Source organism: Orbicella faveolata, unplaced genomic scaffold, assembly GCF_042242905.1.
Source record: "Orbicella faveolata isolate gen_17 unplaced genomic scaffold, um_ofav_v1 contig_4, whole genome shotgun sequence".
Classification (NCBI taxonomy): domain Eukaryota; kingdom Metazoa; phylum Cnidaria; class Anthozoa; order Scleractinia; family Merulinidae; genus Orbicella; species Orbicella faveolata.
This window is the reverse complement of record NW_028301569.1, coordinates 8,815,321-8,837,167: the sequence shown is the minus strand read 5'-3', so window position 1 is coordinate 8,837,167 and position 21,847 is coordinate 8,815,321. Positions and strand designations below refer to the sequence as shown.

The 21,847-nt window shown below is 37.1% G+C and overlaps 1 protein-coding gene and 1 long non-coding RNA gene across 5 annotated transcripts in view; both read left to right on the top strand.

Moving 5' to 3' along the window:
- LOC149101340 (uncharacterized) overlaps positions 1-21,847 on the top strand; it is a 119,555-nt gene that overhangs the window by 56,842 nt on the left and 40,866 nt on the right. The gene's annotated exons all lie outside the window — the stretch shown is intronic.
- LOC110048073 (uncharacterized) overlaps positions 2,997-21,847 on the top strand; it is a 249,869-nt gene continuing 231,018 nt past the window's right edge. For 2 of the 4 annotated variants that reach the window (XR_016203139.1, XR_016203140.1), the window contains exons 1-6: positions 2,997-3,244; positions 10,068-10,159; positions 10,685-10,753; positions 11,329-11,393; positions 17,770-17,838; positions 17,969-18,033. This is a non-coding gene — a long non-coding RNA (uncharacterized LOC110048073). The remainder of the gene's footprint in view (positions 3,245-10,067; positions 10,160-10,684; positions 10,754-11,328; positions 11,394-17,769; positions 17,839-17,968; positions 18,034-21,847) is intronic. The other 2 variants (XR_016203137.1, XR_016203138.1) reach the window with 2 other exon arrangements.

The following is a 21,847-nucleotide window of genomic DNA, read 5'->3' as shown; positions in this document are numbered from 1 at the left end:
CCTTTATTCCTATCTCTTTTCCCACTTTAAAAAGAAGACATCCAAAACAAAAACAAAAAAAAGTTATTTTCCGGGCTAGGTCGGTCCGTTTGGGAAAAACCTGTGCCCTTGGTCTTGAGTACGGCCCGAGGCCTTCGGACAAGACCTCGGGCACAAATTTTTCCCACACGGACCTCCCGCCCGGTAAATAACATTTATATATTTCGAGCTGATACCCATTTATTTTTGTTTATTTTATTTTTCAAAATTGAATTTTACATATCTTGCCTCATAATTATCATGATTATTCATAATTATAAGCTTAAATTATGCATATATGTTAGCTGGTTTATCACTTTAACATTAGCGAGAGTTTTCTTGTTATCAGTTTATTACAATTAAATACGGCTATTTCCTAACAGCAACCAACTTGCGAGCAGCACACATTGAGGAATATTTCCGAATGATTTATCTCCTTTTTACGTAATTAAAAAAGTAAATATCGTATCTTGCCCGGTAGTGTCTCTTTTTTTTCTTTTTCTTTTTTTTTTTTTTCCAAAATAATGAAAATGAGTGCTCTCTAGTGCAAAACCCCCTTCTTTCGCACCCTTTGGTTTGTTCCCCTTTTTAAGTCCCCCTCCCCCACGCACTCTCCCCTTCGAGGGAACCCTTTCGAGACTTCCCTTCCCCCCTTTCCCTACTCCTTGTGTTCCTACCCTCTAATTCCTTCCCTCTTCCTACCTCCTAGCACCCCGATTTTTCTATTGTTGTTCTAACTCATAATTACCCCGTGTTATATCCCTATTTCTAGCCCCCTAACTGGCTCCGGTGTTCTTTTCCCTCCAACTTATTATTCCCTAACTTACCCGAGCTCCACGACAGAGCTCGAACCTGCAACCTCCCGCTCTGAAGTGAATCCCCTAATCCACTAGACCACGCCTTACCTGGTTGAAATCTGCCATTAATTTTTATGGTATCATGAGTTATTTGTTCCAAGCTCGACTCTACCCAAAATGCAAAGAAATGAATATTTTTCAAAGCAACTGTTTGATCAAGCTAAGGGCTAGTCGTTTATTGTATTATTCAACAATTACGTCTTAAAAATAAAAACACAATTACTTTTGTAAACGACGCATCGTCAAGTCTATCTCTCAGACACCCTTGTGTTCACAATCAGTTGGATTGTGTTTTGGTTGGACCCGGACGACATGGATGGCCGAGTAGGATTGGGCATTACCACTCTTCTCGCTTCACTGTAATGTTTCTACTGGGATCTGTTAATACCGCGCTTCCACAAGTCAGTTATGCCAAGGCTATCGATTGGTATCTGATCGTCTCCTTTCTATTTGTGTTTCTTGTGTTATTGGAGTGTATTCTGGTGTACATATTGCGTCCGAGAAGTAAACAATCCAAAAATCAAACTGGAGACAAGTCCGCAGATCTTGAGGGAGGCATGACAGAGGTAAGTACAAGGGAAGCGATCTAGTTTCCCGGGGGGACTCTCATATAAAAAGGACTGTGAGGCACCAATTCCAGAACAACACATTATCTCCTGCCATATTTGTTTCGGCTCAATACCCTAAAAGGTACTGCAAAAGCTCCTGCTGTGGACCTCTTGAGGTTAAACACCCTAAGAGGTAACAAAAGCGCTTTTTTAACCCCTAAAAGGTACGAAGAGCACCCCCGTCCTCTTTATATAGGATTACCCCCCGGGTCTAGTTTACGAGGTTACTGGCTTATTAGTGCTGCTAATTACTTTTGGGTCTATAGCAAAGGAACTTGTAAAACTTTCCCAATCTCCTTGCCCCTCCTCCGCCTAAGTACACAGCTATGCAGACACATGGGTTCCGGTAATTATGGAAAGAAATATTAGTCTTGCGCAAGAACACGACATGAGATAAAATTTAAAGATCGATTCCCAGTTCGCTGCATCCAGGGTCCACTTCGTAGCCACTAGTTTTTGTTTTGTTTCCTTTTGTTTATATTGTTTTTATATTGCTATATTGTTTTTCTTGTGTTACAGAAGTCGCGTGTGAAGGAAGAGGACTATTAAATAAAGTTCATAAAGAAACGAGGACTACCTTAACTTGGAGAAGATTTTTTTTTTTATTTAATTTTATTTTATTGATGAAAAAACATATTACAATATTGCAACAAATTACAAAAGTAGTGCAAAAAAGAGGGAGAAGATTTTAAGTAACAGCAAACCAGTAATTTCCCGGAACAGTGATGGCGCGATGCCATTTCTGCCTCAGAATAGACAATGAGATGGCTGACAACGGACAAGAACAAATGACATCATGCCTCGATTGACAAAGCTATTCCGTGACTACGTGTCGCGTTTTTTCTTTCCTTTTGCCTTCATTTCTTTTAACATCTTTTATTGGTACCTTTTTTTTTTAATGCCGTGTAGATTAAAATGTCGTGATAGGTGCCCGTGACTGTTAATTGCAAAAAGAAAAAAAAGCTGGCCTGGACCGTAATTTGTAATCAACTGATCTATTCCAGAAGTACTGTTGTTATAGATTGTTTATTGTTTATTTGTTTAAGAGAGAAATAAAACGGTTGAAACTGGATCAAGAAATTGTCTCTCAGCGTTTTCATAATTTCACCAAAAACGGCAGAAACGAATCTTCTCCTAAATTCAGTCCTTTGTTCGCCCGAGTGTATCTTTGTCTACTTGTTTGTTTGATTCATCGTTTGTTTGTTTATTCAGTCTCTTTAGATTCTCTGTTAAAGCTTTCTCAAATAAGTCATATAGAAATTCCAGGTTCAAACCATACCTTCCACGCTTTTCTTTCCCTATAAGCCGGCGGGGACTAGATACCAGGAAATGAAGGTAGACTCACTAATGCAATGCTAAATATCCTCTTGTTGGTGTCTGATAACAAATGTTTGATTCCAGCAACTGTCTACAGCCCTTCAAGAAGTTGATTTAGTTACTGAGAATCATACCTCTCCTGCGGTATCTCCAGAGCCTCCTTTTCCTCGCGCCAAGGCCCCGCCGGCTAAGAATGACTGGCAGCCCTGCACTCAACTTGAATTTGCATTGCAAATTTTTCGCTCTTCCTTTTCCGCGCGAGGTTCTTGGAAGTTCGGCTTTTTCCTTCAAACTTTGCCTAATGCCTTGTTTACTGTACAAGAAATACTTCCAAACGTGTCCAAAACACAAACGTTTGCTGGTGGAACAAACTGGAGGGAAATTCGCTGATTGAAGAGCCAGAAACAACAAGCGACATCAAGATATTGTCTCAGATCATCTTCGGTATGTACAATGAAAACCTTCATGTTTTATTGCTACGTTTGAGTATGTAAATGGTTAAAAAGATTTCACATGCTTTGTGAAGTTTATTTAGCCAAAATAAGTCGATATCTCGTCAATTAAAACCTCGACGACATTAAATCTTAGGCCGGGATGTTTGGAGGTAGTTCAACAGTTTACAGTTCGCTCGAGAAGGATGTTAACATCTTAGATGGTTTCAGGTCTTAATTCCATTATTCCACAATTGTTAACTTAAGTTGATGGGGACTAGCTTTCCTTCTTGCCACTAGTGTTTCATAAAAAGCCACATTAAGCATAATTCTTCACACTTTTAGGCAAGCAGGCCGGGGGGGTGGGGGGGGGGGGCGTATTCCCACGGCAATTGGGTGGTGGTGTGCGGCCTGCTTCCCAAAGCCCTTAACCTGTTTAAACCAAAATCTGCGATTTCCCCTACACTAGTTATGATTCCCCTGATAAACCAGCAAAGTGTGGTACATTGTATACAAATTCACATGTGATTTGTGTGATGCAAACTATAGGGAGGGGGGAGGTGTACTCCCACAACAATTGGATGTTGGTGTGTGGCCCACTTCCCAAAACCCTTACCCTGTTTAAACAAAAATCTGTGATTTTCCCTACACTATTTATGACTCCCCTGATAAGCCAGCAAAGTGTGGTATACGAATTCACATGTGATTTGTGTAATGCAAACTATATTGGGTACACTTGCTGCCACCTCGATCAACACGTAGAAGAACATAAAGATTCCGTGATCGGAAGACATTTCAGGGATGAGCATGGCTTAACACCTGTCAACTTAATTAAGAACTTTAAAGTCATAAAGAAATGCTGTCGCAAACTCGAATGTTTGATCTTTGAAACACTTTCGATTTAGAACAAAAGACCAAAACTAAACACACAAGCGGATTCCATTTGGGCCAAAGTTTTAAGAGCCACTGCCTGAAAATATGGAGAATCCGACAACAGGTCGGAAAATTCAGATTTTCTTTTATTGCATCAAAAAGACCCTTTTGGTGAACTATTTTAAAGGTCAAATGAACCAAAATTTAGACATTTTTTTCATTTGAGTTCAATGTGTTCATTAAGTATAAAGTAAACATGTTCTGAAGTTTCAAACGAATTGGACGAAGCATTGTGGAGATATTGGAATGTTAAAATCACTGTTTTTTATCCTTCATAATCGTAGAGCGGTCAGGGAAATTGTCGGATAATTGTCGGAAATAAAACTTCTGACGTCACTGTTGGTGAGCTCAAGAAATGTGGGAAATTGAAAACTGTTTTGTTTCAACTTCACAGTGAACTTCAGAGGAAAACTGCTCAAAATCAAAAGTTAGCACTTTCAAGTTTCCCCAGGACCCAAAACTTAAGAGGGAATGGTGTATAAAAATGAAAAGAAAATGCTTCATGCCATCGAAGCATTTGCACGTTTGTGTAAAACACTTTACCGAAGATAGCTTCAAACAAAATCTTGTAGTAAGGAGTTTGTTGGGACCTCTTTCAAGCTTCATCAATTTGTAGTTGAGAAAGACGTGGTACTGACGATTTTTAACTTCACTATGGAACATTGTAAGCCGGCTGTTGGACAAAAAACAACGAAAAACAAGCGAACAATGCCCGCCGAACAACAGGTGAACTCCTCGGCCATTTCCCAAGTAAAATAAGATTTGTATTTAGATCCAAAACCTTCCCCATGTAAGACTCACTGAAGCAGAAATGCATCAATGTTCAAGACAACAATGACGTCACAAAGCAGAGTCTCAGTTCCATTCCTTCCGTTAAAGTGAGCGGTCATTTTGGAAACTTTTTTGTGGAACCACCAGCTGTCTTCGTATTTTTAACTTGTTTACTCCTTTTCACAGCTCAGAAAGAAAAATTTCCCCGTACGTTTCCTTTTACATGTGTTTTTTTACATTTCATCGCTATGAAATGGTTGAAGAAAAGATGTCTAAATTTTGGTTCATTTGACCTTTAAGAAATATACTTTCAAAGTTGCAGCGAGTTCAAATTTTTGTGAAATCTAGGAAAGTTCAAAATACCACTCAATCAACCAAGATGGCCAATGTCTACTTCTTGGCCGATTGAAAAATACAACTACTGCAATTTAATTTACGTGTAAAGTTTCAACTAATTTTAGAGGGTCATAACTCTTCTAGTAAACAAATTTCCTGACAAATAAAAGGTTCTGAAGAAAGAGCTATGCTATGGATATACCATATCAAAATGGCTAGTTTGGTCCATGGAAATTAAGCGTGCTAGATGAAACATTACAAAGGGTATTTTGACCAATTGCGCTGTTTTTGGAGGACTGAGCTGAAAACTTCGATTTTGCAACCATCTTTATGAACATAATTCAACATGTTTCATGACACAAATTATTCTTTGACATTGTGTATCACACATGTAAGCAATAATTTAAATCATACGTACCTCAGAAATGGCCTTAGTTATAGATGGCAAAGTCCTGTAGGAATCTGCGTGAGAAGACAACTTGACTATTGGGACAGGCCATAAAGTCATGAACAGGAGTTTCACAATCCAAAATTGCCGTAAATTTGACAGATAAAACCAAGAAACATTCGCCACTTCTTTTTTGGCCATTTTCCCTATGTATCTTTTTCTAAAACAATGTAGAGAAAGAAGATCAAATGCAGCAGTTTAAAACTGTGACTGGTCAGCCAGCGTGTTAGATATGTTGTCGTGGTGAAAGCGTGACACCATGACAAAGAGAACAATGTTGTGTACACAAACGTTACACTGGACGTTACATGTACTCTTGCGTTTCGTTCCAAGCAAACGTTCTATTAATCGTTGCAGTCGAGATTGGTTCCCTATTTTAAAGTAAAAAGAGAGAACTAATAACAAGAGATAACTAAGGAAGAAGTACACTGTAGCGATGTCCATTTATTTGCCAAAGGTGCTCAATTTTTGAATGCAGGACCACCATTCCACCTCGAAGGCCGACATTTTGCCAAAATCATCTGCTTGGGCGGCTGATTTCTAGAGGACTGTGTCAACTATAACCAAGGCTTATTCTGAGGTATTATTTAAAGTACTGCTTAAGTTTACAAAATACAATGTTTACGAATAGTTTGTGTTATGAAACATGTCAAATTATGTTTATAAAGATGACTGCAAAATCGAAGCTCTTGCTCGCTTGTCCAAAAATGGCACAATTGGTCAAAATACGCTTTATAGTTTTTCATCTAGCGCACTTAATTTTCTTGGGCCAAACTAGTCATTTAGATATGGTATACCCATAGCATAGCTCTTTCTTTAGAACCTTTTATTTGTCAAGAAATTTGTATACTAGAAGAGTCATGACCCTCTAAAATTAGTTGAAATTTTACGTGTAAATTAAATTGCGATAGTTGTATTTTTCAAACGGCCAAGCAGTAGACAAAAAGTATTTACTTCAAGATGACTTTTAGCTCAGAGGAATGATCAAAGTGTAAATTACAAACTGTGTGAATATGAAATCCAGGCGAGTTCCCTTCTTTCTGTACTGGCCTGTTGAAAATGTGCAATTTTGCATAAATTCCATTGGCCATCTTGGTTGATTGATCGGTATTTTGCACTATCCTAGATTTCTTGCTGGAACTTGGAACTTGCTGGAACTTTGACAGTATATTTCTTAAAATAGTTCACTAAAAGGGTCTTTTTGACGCAATAAAAGAAAATCTGAATTTTCTGACCTGTCGTCAGATTCTCCATATTTGTAAGCAGTGGCTCTTAATTACCTGAATGTTTTCATGTTACATTTGCTAATTGATTCTCTCACATCCTAAGTACTTTAAATATGTGTTGCCATTATTTTTAATGTACTCATTCGACAATGATGATGTGAAGTCGTTGAAATGTCATGTTACTTTACTTGCGTTGATGTTCTTGCTTACATGTTTCTTGAAATTTTTTTTTATTAGAAACTATTTATGACATGATGAAAAATTCAGTACCCTAGTTACAGGGCTTCTGGTAGGTTGCAGAAAAAAAAGTCAAATTTCGCGGGATTTTCAGGGACAAATTTGCAGAAAAAAACAGCCAATTTCGCAGGAATTTTCAAGACCAATTTTGCTGAAAAATGATCAGCAAAAAAAAGCCAATTTTGCGGGAGTTTTCTGGGCAAATTTTGCTGGAAAGCAATTGGTTTTGTGCTGATTTGAGGAACGTTTTTAATGAAACTAGACACTCTTAGAGCATTTACTCAGGCTTCGTATCACAATATGAAATCGTACTTTACAAGTAAGCTTATTGAACACAATAAAAACAAATAAGAGAATCAGGATATTAAAAACACAAGAGTTACACGTAGATATTTACTATTAAGTTGCTTCGTTGAACATCTTCTTTATCCAATTGCATGTTGTTTGCCTCATCTTCAAAGTTCTGTTTACGTTGATTCCTGATTTTTTTCAAAATCTGAGGCAACCAGTCGAGAGACACCAAAAACCTACTACACAAAGGAAATACGGTATGTTTGATTCTCGTTTTTTCATTTGGACTTTCGTACTGTACTGTCGCGGTTTGCTCTATGTTTGACCACGAGGTTATTTTTAACAAAGAACGTCATTTGCTCCTTTGAGAACAGTGCGCTCTAGAAATGCGCCAATCACAAAGCTTTTTACCTTGTGCCTGCTGCCCAGTTTTTCGCAACATTAATCTAACAACGCCTTGTAGTTTTGGGATGTTGTTTACTCGTTGCAGCGACGAAGTTTCAAGGTAATTTAGTAAGTTTACAGCAATTAAGCAGCCCCAACAGCCAAGATGACTTTCAAACATGTTGTACCGACAAGTTTTTGGTAAGATTTCTAGCAAATTTTGTGGGATTTTGCTTGTTTTGTGAATTTCGCAGGATTTCTCAGATTTACTTGAAATTCGCAGCTCTGCAGCCGCACAAAATATCAGAAGCCCTGTCTTTAAGTCCTGTTTCAGACCTGCCTCATTAATTAGTTCCCTATTTCAGACCAATGTTAAAGGCATTGTGAAGGGCTTTTTGATGAAAGAGTAGCTTCTTCTAGCCACTGCAAGACTAGAGTGCAGAAACCATACCCTATTTGAGACCAAAATGGCCAATATCGATACCCTTTTTCTGACCCCACCTTTGGGGCTATACATACCTAATACCTTATATAATATTGTAACCCCTCCCAGGGAGTGCAAGCTTCTAAGCTGCATTTTTCACAAGTCAAATTTGTAAAGATAAACAGGAGCTTATAACGTGGAGTATGCAGTGGTGACTTATCCACACTGCTGTGTTTTGACAGTCAGTTTTACTTTTTGATTATCTGTCTTAGCCCTGGAAATTATTAATATTTTTAATTCAGTTCTTATTGGTAGTAGAAAGTGATTGGCAATTGCTCATGCATGTAACATAAGCAAAGAGCCCCTGGTTTAAAAGTATAATTTGGGATTGGCCTTCACAGTAGATCATTGATGTGGGAAATACATGTACATGAATTTTAACTACATGTAAACCATGAGTAGTCGGTCTTTTGCTTAGGTTGTTGTGCATAATGCAAAAGGAAACCTTCAGGAAAGATTGGCAGGGCAAAATCCCAGGGGCGAGAAGCCATGAGAAGTGTCGCTGTGAAAGGAGTGAGTACTGACAAAGGCAGAGAAATCAACCTTATCATGCATTCTGCATCATTCTCTGTCACTCCCTGCTCTGTCAGTCAATTTACTGACTTGTTCTTACATACTTGCATGCGGGTTGGAGACAGATAGCTTTGCCAAACTAAACTCCCTACAAATTTAACTCTTTCCAAAGCCTGTTGGCAGAATCACAACAACTTCATGGTCTGTGAAACACAATTTCAATGCTTTGATTTGCCCCTGTTTCAATGCTTTCTACTGTATTTTCAGAAGGCGAGATTGTCGACACATTTTCAACGCTCCTAGCATGAGCCAATCATGCATATTTGTGCATAATGAGAACAACGCATAATTTAAACTCTCTGGCTTTGTCGGTAGTCCCTCCTTTCTTGCGGTTTTTGCCCCTAGGATTTCATGTGGCCATTTTTTCCTTGCGTTTTCTTTTGCATTAGACACGAGGGACTAAGTGAAAGAGGAGCTTCTCTTAGTTTATTTTAACTGCATACTATTAGTTGTCCTCCTTCAAACCATGCAGGGAATTTTTTTCATGCCTGTTTGACATTTTTCCTTCCTCGAATGTTTTCTTCTTTTTCGGAATTTGTCCCCTTCCCCCCTCCTCCCAACAATAATAAACAATTATTGGATGAGGTTTTTGTGATATCCAGAATAATCAAGGTCGAGGTAAGTGTTATCAGCCTAAGTCAAAGGCTGAGGCTGATAACACCAACCGAGACCTTGATTGTCTCGGATGTCACAAAAACCGAATCTAATAATTGTTTTATTAAACATTGTTTTAAAGAAAATAACGACAAACGCATTATCGCAGCGAACACAATTTATTTTCAACAAGGCATGTTCTTACTTTGCTGTCTGTGAACTTGACATTGGTCTTGGAAATCATGCATTGCATGCGCAACATACAGATTATTCACTAATCTGATAGCAGATTAGTGAATAATCTGTAGGTTGCGCTTTTTCCCAGAATTAACTGTAGGCTTTTAGCCAATGAGAAGACAGATGGTGACTACAACGTATAATAATCTGAATAATGGGCTACCACTTATTTTAATGTAAACTTTTCATTGGTTTGTAGTAAATTTAATTGAATGATTGATTAATTGATTGATTGTTTGAACAATGTGCATGTAATGCTAGATATTGTACTTGAAAAAGTAAACAGTATGTCACTTATCAAAATGCCTGTATCACCTATCAGATAAAACATGAAAGACATGAGCATACATGTTAAGTCGCAGGGCTGGAGTACTGAAAGACCAATGGTGGATGTCAGATAAAGCTATTAAAAAGGTAATTTTGTTCATATATACTACGTGTAGTACCGGTTAGAATTCTTCCTGTTGAGAGTTGACAAAGGGGAACTTTAGATCGTTATCTTAGTGGAAAGATCCCAGGACTCCTGTATTACGAGTGTTAACTTATCTTGATACAAGCATTGAAGGTTACCCTTCAGTAGCATTTTGGATAATTTAGTGTTGTTAAGCAACTACTGTGTTTAGTCAAGTCAATGATGTTGTGAATCTGCAAAAGCTTGAAATATTGACTTCACTAATTACATTAATATAGACCTCACTTAAAAGAACACTGTATAATTTTGATGTGTTGAATGATAAGCTTATTTACCTGGAGAAGGCAACGTGTTATGGGCTGCTGGAAAAATGTAAATAAAATCACTGTTCAAATGATCACATCTATTAACAAAGCATTTTTAATGCTATTTTCAGTGTTACATAATTATCATAACTTTTACTCAAACGTAAACAGTTACTGATACATGTAGGTCTTTCATTGATTTTTTTTTCCATTTATTATCAGGCAAACAAGAAGCAAACAACAACATAGGACAACTAAGATCAATGGAGGAGTCAGATACAGCTAGATCAGGTCAGTTTACGTTTCTGGTATCTGCAATGGTGTTTGCAAGTGTACCTACATGTACACTTATTAGTTGTTATTATACATCAACCTCACTACATCTCTTTTCATACTGTATCAGCTGAAAGCGTACAGTGAATTTTCAAAATCAGCGCCTGTGACATCATCTAGCTGCAGATTGTACAATAATTACGTCAAGGACGCTCAAGATCATGGGAAATCATGTCATGTATGACCGTGGTGCACAATTTCTGTGAGTAATCATGCCAAGTTCGCATGCTTTGTGATGCTTGCCATCAGTGAAGAAGCAAAAACATGACCTCCATTTTTTTTTTTTTTCCGTTCAATGTATAATAAAACAGTATAAGATTCGTTTTTGTGATATCCAGAACAATCAAGGTCTCGGTAAGGGTTATCAGCCTCAGCCTGATAACCCCTACCTCAACCTTGATTATTCTGGATATCATAAAAGCGTCATCCAATAATTGTTTATAATTCCATCAGTTAGATTTATAATGCTATAGTGTATACCAACAGTAAGAAATTGCAAGTACCTCAACAACATGTTTGTATCTCTTATCAAGGAAAACAAGAAACACAGAAACACCAAAAGATCCGTGGAGGAAGTGAAATACATCAGACATGTCAGGTCAGTCAAAGTTTTTCTTTAACTGTAGTGGACTAGTGTTTCCCTATAATTTTAATCACTTTTTGGAACAGGTGCAGTGTACCATTATACAATCATGTAGGGTGGAATTCAGTCTTCAGAAATTTGGTTAAATGACACTCCTTGGTGTCAAGACTATTTGGAAACATCCATTTCTTTTCTTGATTCGACAAAACATAGTTTGAAGTTCTTTGACCAATAGGTTTTTTTTCACAAGGATTTGCCAACTGAAAGTATGGTTTCTTTGCCGTACTTCAAGTAATTAATGTGTAGATTTAGTCAATTTTTAAAAATGTCTAGTCTCTCCTGAGGTTCGTGAAATGTTTACCTTCATAAACTGAACAGGCCTTGAAGTGCACGGGCTCAAAATAATTATGAATTCTCCCTACTAATTGTGATATTTTGGGGTAGCGAGTTTTGAAAATTTGTTTGTGCAATATTTCCTAGTTGATGTTTCTCTTTATTCTCATCACATTTTTGCTTGATAATGTATTGAAATTGTAAGGGCAAAATTATCTGACAGATGGTTTCTAAGTTTTACGGACAAATCATGCTTTGATCGTCCTTAACTGACAACTGACAGATTATTCCAAATTTTAACTGAGAAAATCATGTTTTGATCTCAATTTCCTTACTGACAACTGATAGATGATTCCAAATTTCAACTGATAAAATCATTTTTTCAATCTCAACATCCTTTACTCAGTACTGATAGTTGATTCCAAATTTTAACTGACAAAATTATGTTTGTGATTTTAGCTCAGTGACAAAATTGTCAATCAATAAATGAACTCAACCATGAAAACCAGTGGGCATTTTGTAAAATCGACGGGTTTGCAGGCAAATGTTCCCTCTCTCGCCCCACCAACCCCTGCTTTGCCGAATTTTTGCTCTCGCTCCAATTTACCCGCAGCCAGAATGCAGAAAAGGTCTTTGTACAGGAACGCCTTCTACACAAGCTACAATTCCAATGGTTTTATTTGCTCCAGTTTCAATGCTTTCTACTGTGTTTTCAGAGGGCAAGATAAACATTCCTACAAGGTGTCACTTGTATCTTGAATATTGACAATGCATTGTCAATGCTCCTGTCATAAGCCAATCATCTTTGTGCATAATGAGAACAATGCATAATTTAAACTCTCTGGCTTTGTCGGTAGTCCCTCCTTTCCTGGACTTCTTGCCTCAGGTTTTCACAAGGCCATTTTTCCTTGGTTTTTTTTTTTTTTTTTTGCATCATTCACAAGGGACTAAGTGAAAGAGGAACTACTCCTACATGTAATTTGTTTAAACTGCATACTATTAGTTCTCCTCCTTCAAGCCATGCGGGGAATTTTTTTCATGCCTGTTTGACATTTTTCCCTCCTCAAATGTTTCCCCTTTCTTTTTCAGAATTTGTCCCCTTCTCCCTGCCCTCCCAACAACCTGAACAAGAAGATCTGTTAGATCTTATAACCGTGCTTTTAAAATTTAACGGTTCGCTTAGCACTACCGTCGGAACGCAGTGCACATTCCAAAGCAGTCATTGATGATTCTTTTCTTACTGTAGACATCACATCACTTGATCAACACAAACTGTATTATTGCACCATCAGTGGTAGCCGTTGACAAATCTCCGATGACGTAATGGTCTTAATCGAGAACTTTCTTCGGGATATGTATGGGCATGAACAATATGAACGACACAATAATAACACTATTAACAACAGCTTTCTTTCTTAAAAATCATGATTAAATTTAATTGGTGTTTTCCACAAGTAAAGGGCTAGCAAAGTAGTCACACAAGTCATATATTTTAATAATAAAACTCTATCCCGACCGATGTATCGATTTTGGTCACTCCAGTGACCACAGATTGAAAACGTGACAGAAAATTGGTGTTACTTTTGATTCTCACCAAATTTGTCATATCCCCCCCTCGGGAGAATTTTGTTAACTTAGCTAATTTAGTATGCAAGCCACCATAATGGCGGCCACCGTAATGGTGGTCACCGTCGACGAAATGTTTATTTGCTCAAACTTGGGGCAAAATCTTTCGGAGATGGAAGTCAAGACATTTGTAACGATACAGAAAGTAATTTGGGACCGGCTGCTGGCTTCTAAGGCTGAATTTATCCAGAAGTAAGCTGTATTTTCGTTTTCGTGCCGAAAGCCATGCGATGAAATATTATCGGCTTGTTCTGCTGTCTTGTTCTGTTTTTCTCTTGGTCTTTTTTGTAGCCCATCGAGGCCAGTATTTCGTCTAAATCAGTTGAAAAAAGTTCGAAAAAGATGTTCCCATTCAAGTTTAAGCTCTCAGGCGATAATTCTGGAGTTTTGTGGCCGAAACGTCGGCTTTGTTGTATTCGTGTTTTTCGGTTGCTACGGGCGACTGTGGCTTCCTTTGTTAGGTCAAGTCTGGGGAGTGAGGTCACAAAAAAATTCTAATTAATTCTGGTTTTGTTCGATTTCGCTGAAATTTTAACATGATAAAGCTGGATTGTTAAGGAATAGATTTACCGTCTGCCGATGTGTGGTAACTATTAACGCTGAAGTGTTATATCGCTTCGAAGTCAGGGTTTTGAAGAGAGTTTTTTGCAATGTGTGGGTTCGGCATGATTTTGTAATCGGAAGTTTCGGTTGACCCCGAAGGAAAAAATATCCGGAAAAGGTCATTTCATCGACGATTCAAACGAATATAAATATGTATATGTTCCGAGCTAAATTTCTGGTGAAAAAATATAATTTTGACGAGCGCTGGGTTTTTAATTTTTTCCCACGAAAGATGAGATTTATTAATGTTTAAACAGCTATTGGCGAGTAAACATCACAGGTTGCGTGACTCAAAATTTGGCCGAGTGGAAGCTTGGGTTGCTCGCACACAAGTCGAAAAAAAAAACCACGGGTAAACCATGAACCGCACTCGGCCCATGGCCGCGCGGTTAATAAAGGGCTAACCCTTATTTTAATGTAAACTTTTCATTGGTTTATAGTAATGTAATATTTACTTGATTGACAACTGACTGATTGTTTGAACATTACACATGATGCTAGATATCCTAATTGAAAAAGTACATTGTAGACAGTATGTTGCTTATCAAAATGTCTGTATTACTTATCAGATAAAACATGAAGAACATGAGCATAAAGTGGCAGGGCTGGAGTACTGAAAGACCAATGATGGACGTCAGATAAAGCTATTAAAAAGGTAATTTTGTGTGTATATACTGTATATGGGAGATGGCAGCCTTACATAGTAGCTACAAGTACTACAATCACATGTAGTACCAGTTGGAATTCTTTCTGTTGAGAATTGACAAAGGGTATAACACCGTTATTGAACACGACACTGTTATCTTAGTGGAAAGATCCCAGGACTCCTGTGTTATGAGTGTTAACTTATCTTGATACAAGCATTGAAGGTTGCTCTACAGTGGCATATTGGGTAATGTGTAGTTCCAGAAAATATCCATACCCCCATCACGGAGAAAATTTCATGTAAACCCCCCTCCTCCCTGGAATTTCCAGTTTTTGAACACAAAAATACCCCCCCCCCCCCCCCCACCCCTCCAGAATTTCCACAAGTATTATGTACACTCCTCATACCCTCTGGAAAAAGAGTTTTGGCAAGAAAGTGTGTTAATTAAGTTACAGTAAATACGCCAAACACTTTTTCATGTCACTGCTGTTTATTTTCAATTGGTTGCAACATCTGAAGATACACACAAAGAAAACATTCAACAGTTTCTTTAAACATGCTCTAAAAGAAAATAGATAAAATAGTAACTTGTCAAATTACCTTCCAATATGACTACATGTAAGTCCTTTTGTAAATGCAGTACAATTTCCACTTGAGGACTGATAGGATGAGCGTGGATGAAATTGACACCATACTTTTATTGCGAAAACAATTGCCAGCCAGTGCTTTCAATAACATTTGAAGTAGATGTCTGCCAGTATAAAAGTAGGTGGCTCAGGATATATGGGTGGCCATAAGGCCACCTTCAGTAGATGGCTCTGGGGGCATGCTCCCCCAGAAAATTTTGAAATTTAAACTCTTGGAAATACAATTTCCAGCTTTCTGGGCATCAAAGTTAGTAAAGTTGATGATGAATATATGCTGGCACCGATCTATTTTGCTCGCTGCCCTTAAATGATTTGTCTCTGTTTGGGTTACCGAAGTACATCGGCTTCCTTCACAGCTGCAAGTGTAAAAACTGTGAACAGGCTTGTCAAATGAATTTCTAAACAATGAACAAAGTAAGTCTTTCATTTCTTCAATTGATGGCCCTTTGCGTGGCTCACGACTTTCCAAAAATTGCAAAGTTGACAAGGTCTTGTCTGCGACTTCAGACTGTATAGTTTTAGAATCAGTTGGGTTGACTGGCGAAATTTCATCATTGGAATGAACCGTATCGTTTTGTGCCATTGATATTCATCTGTAAGCAAAGAAGAACACAATAGGTTTATGAAAGAACAATTCCGAAGTCAAATAACTTTTTTCAAATACCTGTTTTGGTACGTGATTTCTTTCAAAAGAATGTAAACAAATCAGTCTGTCCAGACTGTATACGGGAGCACACTTTGCTGCCATCTTTGCTCGACCAACCACATGGTAATAGTTTGAAAGCAAGGTTAAGTTTTATTACAATACTGCTGAAAATGGCTGAATGTTTTGCAATTTGTAATCATATTCAATGGATATGTAGGCTTTTATATGCACGAACAGTCAAGGCAAATGTAAGAAATATTTTTTCTCAAACTCAGTAATCATTCATCAAGTTCAAACAAAGGAAATCATGACCATGACAGTGTTTGGATATCTGATCTTAATTAGCATAGATTTTTATGATTTTATTCCTCCATTTTCTCCTTAGTTTTAGTTTCGATTGAGGAGATATGTCAAACACTCAAGACATCTTTGACCACATTTCCAAACACCTCGAAGTTCGTCAAAAATACTCTGTTGCACGTCATATTTTCAACTCTCTTCTTGGTGTTGGAAATGTGGTCAAACATGGTCTCTCGTGTTTGATATATTACTTCACTTTATTTGAACTGAGAAATAGATAGGCGGTAAATATTGTAAGAGTTACATTTTTGAAGTTTTCGTCGACGAACACAGCCAAGTAGCCAGTGACTTGACGACTAACAGCCCACAGCAAAATTATATACAAACAGACAGAGGTAAAGAGGAATAAGAAATTCTCAAGTTTGTGAAATCGTAACATCATTTCTACCTTAATAAAGAAACTAATTTTCATGAAAAAAATCGACTACCACTCGACAGCTTCCAAGACCGATTCGAAAACAAACTAGGCTAGTCACCAGTGCTTTTTGGTCCACAAGATGACTCCATATAGACTGGTAACAAGTAATGACAGCCATTTCCACGCAACGTACGTTTTTCTCATTTGTTAGCTTCCAAAGTTGTTTTTGAAGAAAGAAAATTTATTTCAAATATTATGCGATTCAATTACAAGTATTCCAGCTACTATTTTTTCATGTGAAAGATCTACATGTACTAAATAGCTGGCAAGAAATGTTTTTTTAACAGCTAGATTGATACTTGAAACCGTATTGAATCGAAGGGCATCTGGAAACTAAATTGACCGTCCAACCCCCCCTGAATTTCCTGGGTCTTTGACTCCCCACCCCACCCCACCTCACCCAGGCGCTGGAATTTCCAATTCCCTCCATGGTGGGGGTATGGATATTTTCTGGAATCACACAATCTAGTGTTCTTTTGTGTGGAGTGTTAGACTATTTTTTTTCGTCAAGTCAAGTCAATGATGTTGTGAATCTGCAAAAGCTTGGAACATTGACTACACTAATAAATATTACTAACTTCTTATTAAGCGAGAGTGAGGAAAATCTCAGACCAAGACCTTGCCGTATTGACTGAGCGATAGCGAGGTCAATACAGCAAGGTTGAGGTTTGAGATTTTCCCATAAAGATGCAACGTTCAAGGTTGACAAGTTGTTTATTATAATTTATGGCTTTTTCTTTTGTGTTTTCATGCCTGTAATCGGCCCGTGGGTATTATGGGAGAATAATGCCCTACGATTAGCCAATCAGAGCATGCAATACATGAATATCGGCTACAAGAACAAGCCAGATGATAAATTAGTTTAAGACCTCACTCAAAAGAACACTAGATGATCGCAATGTGTTGAGAAGGTTGAATGATGAGCTTATTTACCTGGAGAAGGCAACACATTATGGGTTGCTGGAAAAATGTAAATAAAGCTGCTGTTCAGATATCACTTTTATTAATGTAGCATTTTTAATGCTATTTTCAATGTTACATTAATAACTTTTACTCAAAAGTAAACAGCTACTGATAGGACTCTTTCATTGAATTTTTTTCATTATTATCAGGCAAACAAGAAGCAAACAACAACATAGAACAACTAAGATCAATGGAGGAGTCAGATACAGCTAGATCAGGTCAGTTTATATTTCTGGTATCTGCAATGGTGTTCAAAAGTGTACCTACTCTTATTAGGTTTAATTATGCTAAAGTATACCAACAGTAAGAAATCACAAGTTACTCAATATGTTTGTATCTCTTATTAAGGAAAACAAGAAACATTTAAACACCGCAACATCAGTGGAGGAAGTGAAATACATCAGACATGGCAGGTCAGTCAAAGTTTTTCTTTATCTGTAGTGGACTGTGCTTTTAAATAATCACTTTGAGGAACAGGTGCAGTGTACCATTATACATGTAGCCTGGTGGAATTCAGTCTTCAGAAATTTGGTTAATTATGACACTCATTGGTGAAAGCCATGCCTTTCCTTGATTGGACAAAAAATACTTTGAAGTTCTTTGACCAATGGGTTTTTTCACAAGGTTTTGTCAACTTAAAGTATGTCTTCTTTGCCTTACTTCAAGTAATTAATGTGTAGATCTAGTCAATTTTTAAAAATGTCTAGTTTCCCTTAAGGTTCTAAAATGTTGACCTTCATAAACTGAACAGGCCTTGAACTGCCCAGGCTCAAAATAATTATGTATTCTCCCCACTTATTGCAATGCTTTGGGGTGGTGAGTTTTGAAAATTTGTTGTACAATATTTCCTAGTTGCTGATTTTCTTTATTCTCATCTCTCATCTGCTTGATAGAGTATTGAAATTGTAAGGAGAAATAATTGACAACTGAAAAATGGCTCCTAAATTTTACTGACAAACCATGCTTTGATCTTAACATCATTACTGACAACTGACAGATTATTCTAAATTTTTAATTGATAATTCATGGTTTTTTATCCCAATATCCATCTTGACAACTGATACAAACGTAAATGATTACGAATTTTTTAACTGGCAAAATCAAGCTTTGATCTCAAAATCCATACTGAAAACTGATAGATGGTTCCAAATTTTAACTCACAAACAATGTTTTGATCTCAACATCCATACTGTCAACTGATAGACGATTCCAAATTTGACGGGTGTCTGGAACACCCGAATAGCAAAAAGTCATGAATAGCAAATAGTATGAATAGGTCGAATACATGTAGTCTCAAATAGTGCAAATAGTGGCAAACAGTAGCGAATGGTAATGAATAGTCATCAATAGTCACCTCTCTAGTTAAGCACTGATCTGGATTTGTTGAAATTAATTACATGGAGCAAGAGCGTTTATTTGCGGATGCTGATACAGATACTATTTAGTATTCAGGACTTATTCGCTAGCTATTCACGACTATTCGTTATTTGCTATTCAGGTTTTCCAGACACCCAATTTTAACTGAGAAAATCATGTTTTGATCTGAACGTCCTTACTGACAACTGACTGATGATTCCAAATTTTATCTGAAAAAATCATGTTTTGATCTCAACATCCTCGCTGACAACTGATATACATGTATGATTCCAGATTTTAACTGAGAATATCTTGTTTGGATCTCCAACTCCCTCTTGACAACTGATAGATGATTCCAAATTTTAACTGAGAAAATCATGTTTTGATTTCAACATCCTTATTGACAACAGATTGATGATTCCAAATTTTAACTGAGAAAATCATGTTTTGATCTCGACGTCCTTACTAATTAACAATTGGATTATAAGCTCAATATTTCTATCGCATGATAGTTGACGAGGGCACAGCGGGAATCCTTTATTACGCAGTGGAAATCGAGAGCAAATAATCTAATTATCCTAGTATAATTATACTTATAAATCTACTAGTCGTTTAAAACTTTATCTAAATCCTTTTCACAGACACTTCGAAAACGCCAATAAGGGGCGGTCATTTTGTTAACAAGGACACACTGCTACGCTACTCTCTATCTATCACGGAATAAATAGTGAGTAGCGTAGCCAATCAGAGAACAGCATTTGTGATAGAACACTAGTAGATTTATACTGATGACTGATAGATGATTCCAAATTTTAACTGAGAAAATCATGTTTTGATCTCTATGTCCTTACTGACAACTGCCTAATTGTTCCAAACTGAGAGAATCATGTTTTGATCTCAATTTCCTTACTGACAACTGACTGATTGTACCAAATTTTAACTGAAAAAATCATGTTTTGATCTCAATATCCTTACCAACAACTGACCGATGAGAAAATCATCTTTTGATCTCAATGTCCTTACCAACAACTGGTAGATGATTCCAAAATTCAACTGAGAAAGTCATGTTTTGATGTCAATGTCCTTACTGACAACTGACTGATTGTTCCAAATTTGAACTGAAAAAATCATGGTTTGATCTCAATGTCCTTACTGACAACTGACAGATTATTCCAAATTTTAGCTGACAAAATCTTGTTTTAATCTCAATGTCCTTACTGACAACTGATAGATTATTCGTAATTTTAACTGAGAAAATCATGTTTTGATCTCGACATCCATACCAATTAACAATTAGATTATAAGCTTGAGATTTCTATCGCGTGAGTGTTGACGAGGGCATTGCCGGAGACCTTTGTCACGCGATGGAAATCGAGAGCAAATTAATAATCTAATTATTCTAGTATAATTATACTTATAAATCTACTAGTCGTTTAAAACTTTATTTAAATCCTTTTCACAGACACTTTGAAAACGACAAGAGGGGGCCGTCATTTTGTTAACAAGGACACACTGCTACGCTACTCTCTATCTATCACAATAGATAGTGAGTAGCGTAGCCAATCAGAGAACGGCATTCATGATAGAACATTAGTAGATTGATACTAACGACTGACAGATTATTCCAAATTTTAACTGAGATAATCATGTTTTGATCTCAATGTCCGTACTGACAACTGATAGATGATTCCAAATTTTAACTGACAAAATTATATTTTGATCTTAACATCCATACTGACAACTGACAGATGATTGCAAATTTTAACTGACAAAATTATGTTTTGATCTTAACATCCATACTGACAACTGACAGATGATTGCAAATTTTAACTGCAAAACCATGTTTGGATCTCAATGTCCTAACTGACAACTGATAGGCGATTGCAAATTTTAACTGAGAAAATCATGTTTTGATCTCAACATCCTTTACCGTCAACTGACCGATGATTGCAAATTTTAACTGATAAATTATTTTTGGACACAGATCCGTATTGACCACTGACAGGTGGATTGAAATTTTAAGTGACCATTCATATTTCAGTTGCTAAATCCTTACCAGGAATTGACAGACGGTTCGAAAGTAACTGAAGGGTATGTCCTGTTTTTGTCGCAGCATTATAGTCGATAATATTATTGTCAATTGACCTAAATTTGTAACTGCCAAATCTTGTCACGATAACTAAATCATTACTACAATGTTTGGGGAGCAGGGTTGGCGCAGTGATGAGACCACTCGCCTCCCACCAATGTGGCCCGGCTTTGATTCGGGCTAGGTGCCATATGTGGTTTGAGGTTGTTGTTGGTTCTCGCTTTGCTCCGACGTTTTTTCTCCAGGTTCTCTGGTTCTGCTCCCTCTACAAAACGTAACATCTCCAAATTCCAATTCCACCAGGATAGAGGACCTGCTGGGAAATCAGCTAAGGCTGATGTGGCTTCCTGTCTAAATATAGATACATTTATTATATTGACAACCGACACATCACTCCAGTTCATGTTTAGATCATAACAGTTCATGTTTAGATCTCAACATGTTTTTTGACAACTTATAGATGTTTCCAAATAATTCTAATTGAGAAATCGTTTTTTAACATGAGCATTCTTATTGTCAAATATCAATTACGCTTACTTTAAATTTTACCTTTTAACCTTTGTGCTATCATGCTACATGTATCTAAGCATCCTTCTTTCATCTAAAAGATAACCTCAAACTGTCCTGAGAATTATCACTTACTGGTCTAAACATGTTTCTTTTAACAACTGATGACTCACTGAAATTAGGGAAAACGAAGAGCTAATTCTTAACATATTCCCAATATAGAAAATAAACTTTTTTGGTGAAAGGGTTTTTTGTATGGTGAAAGAGAAAATGGT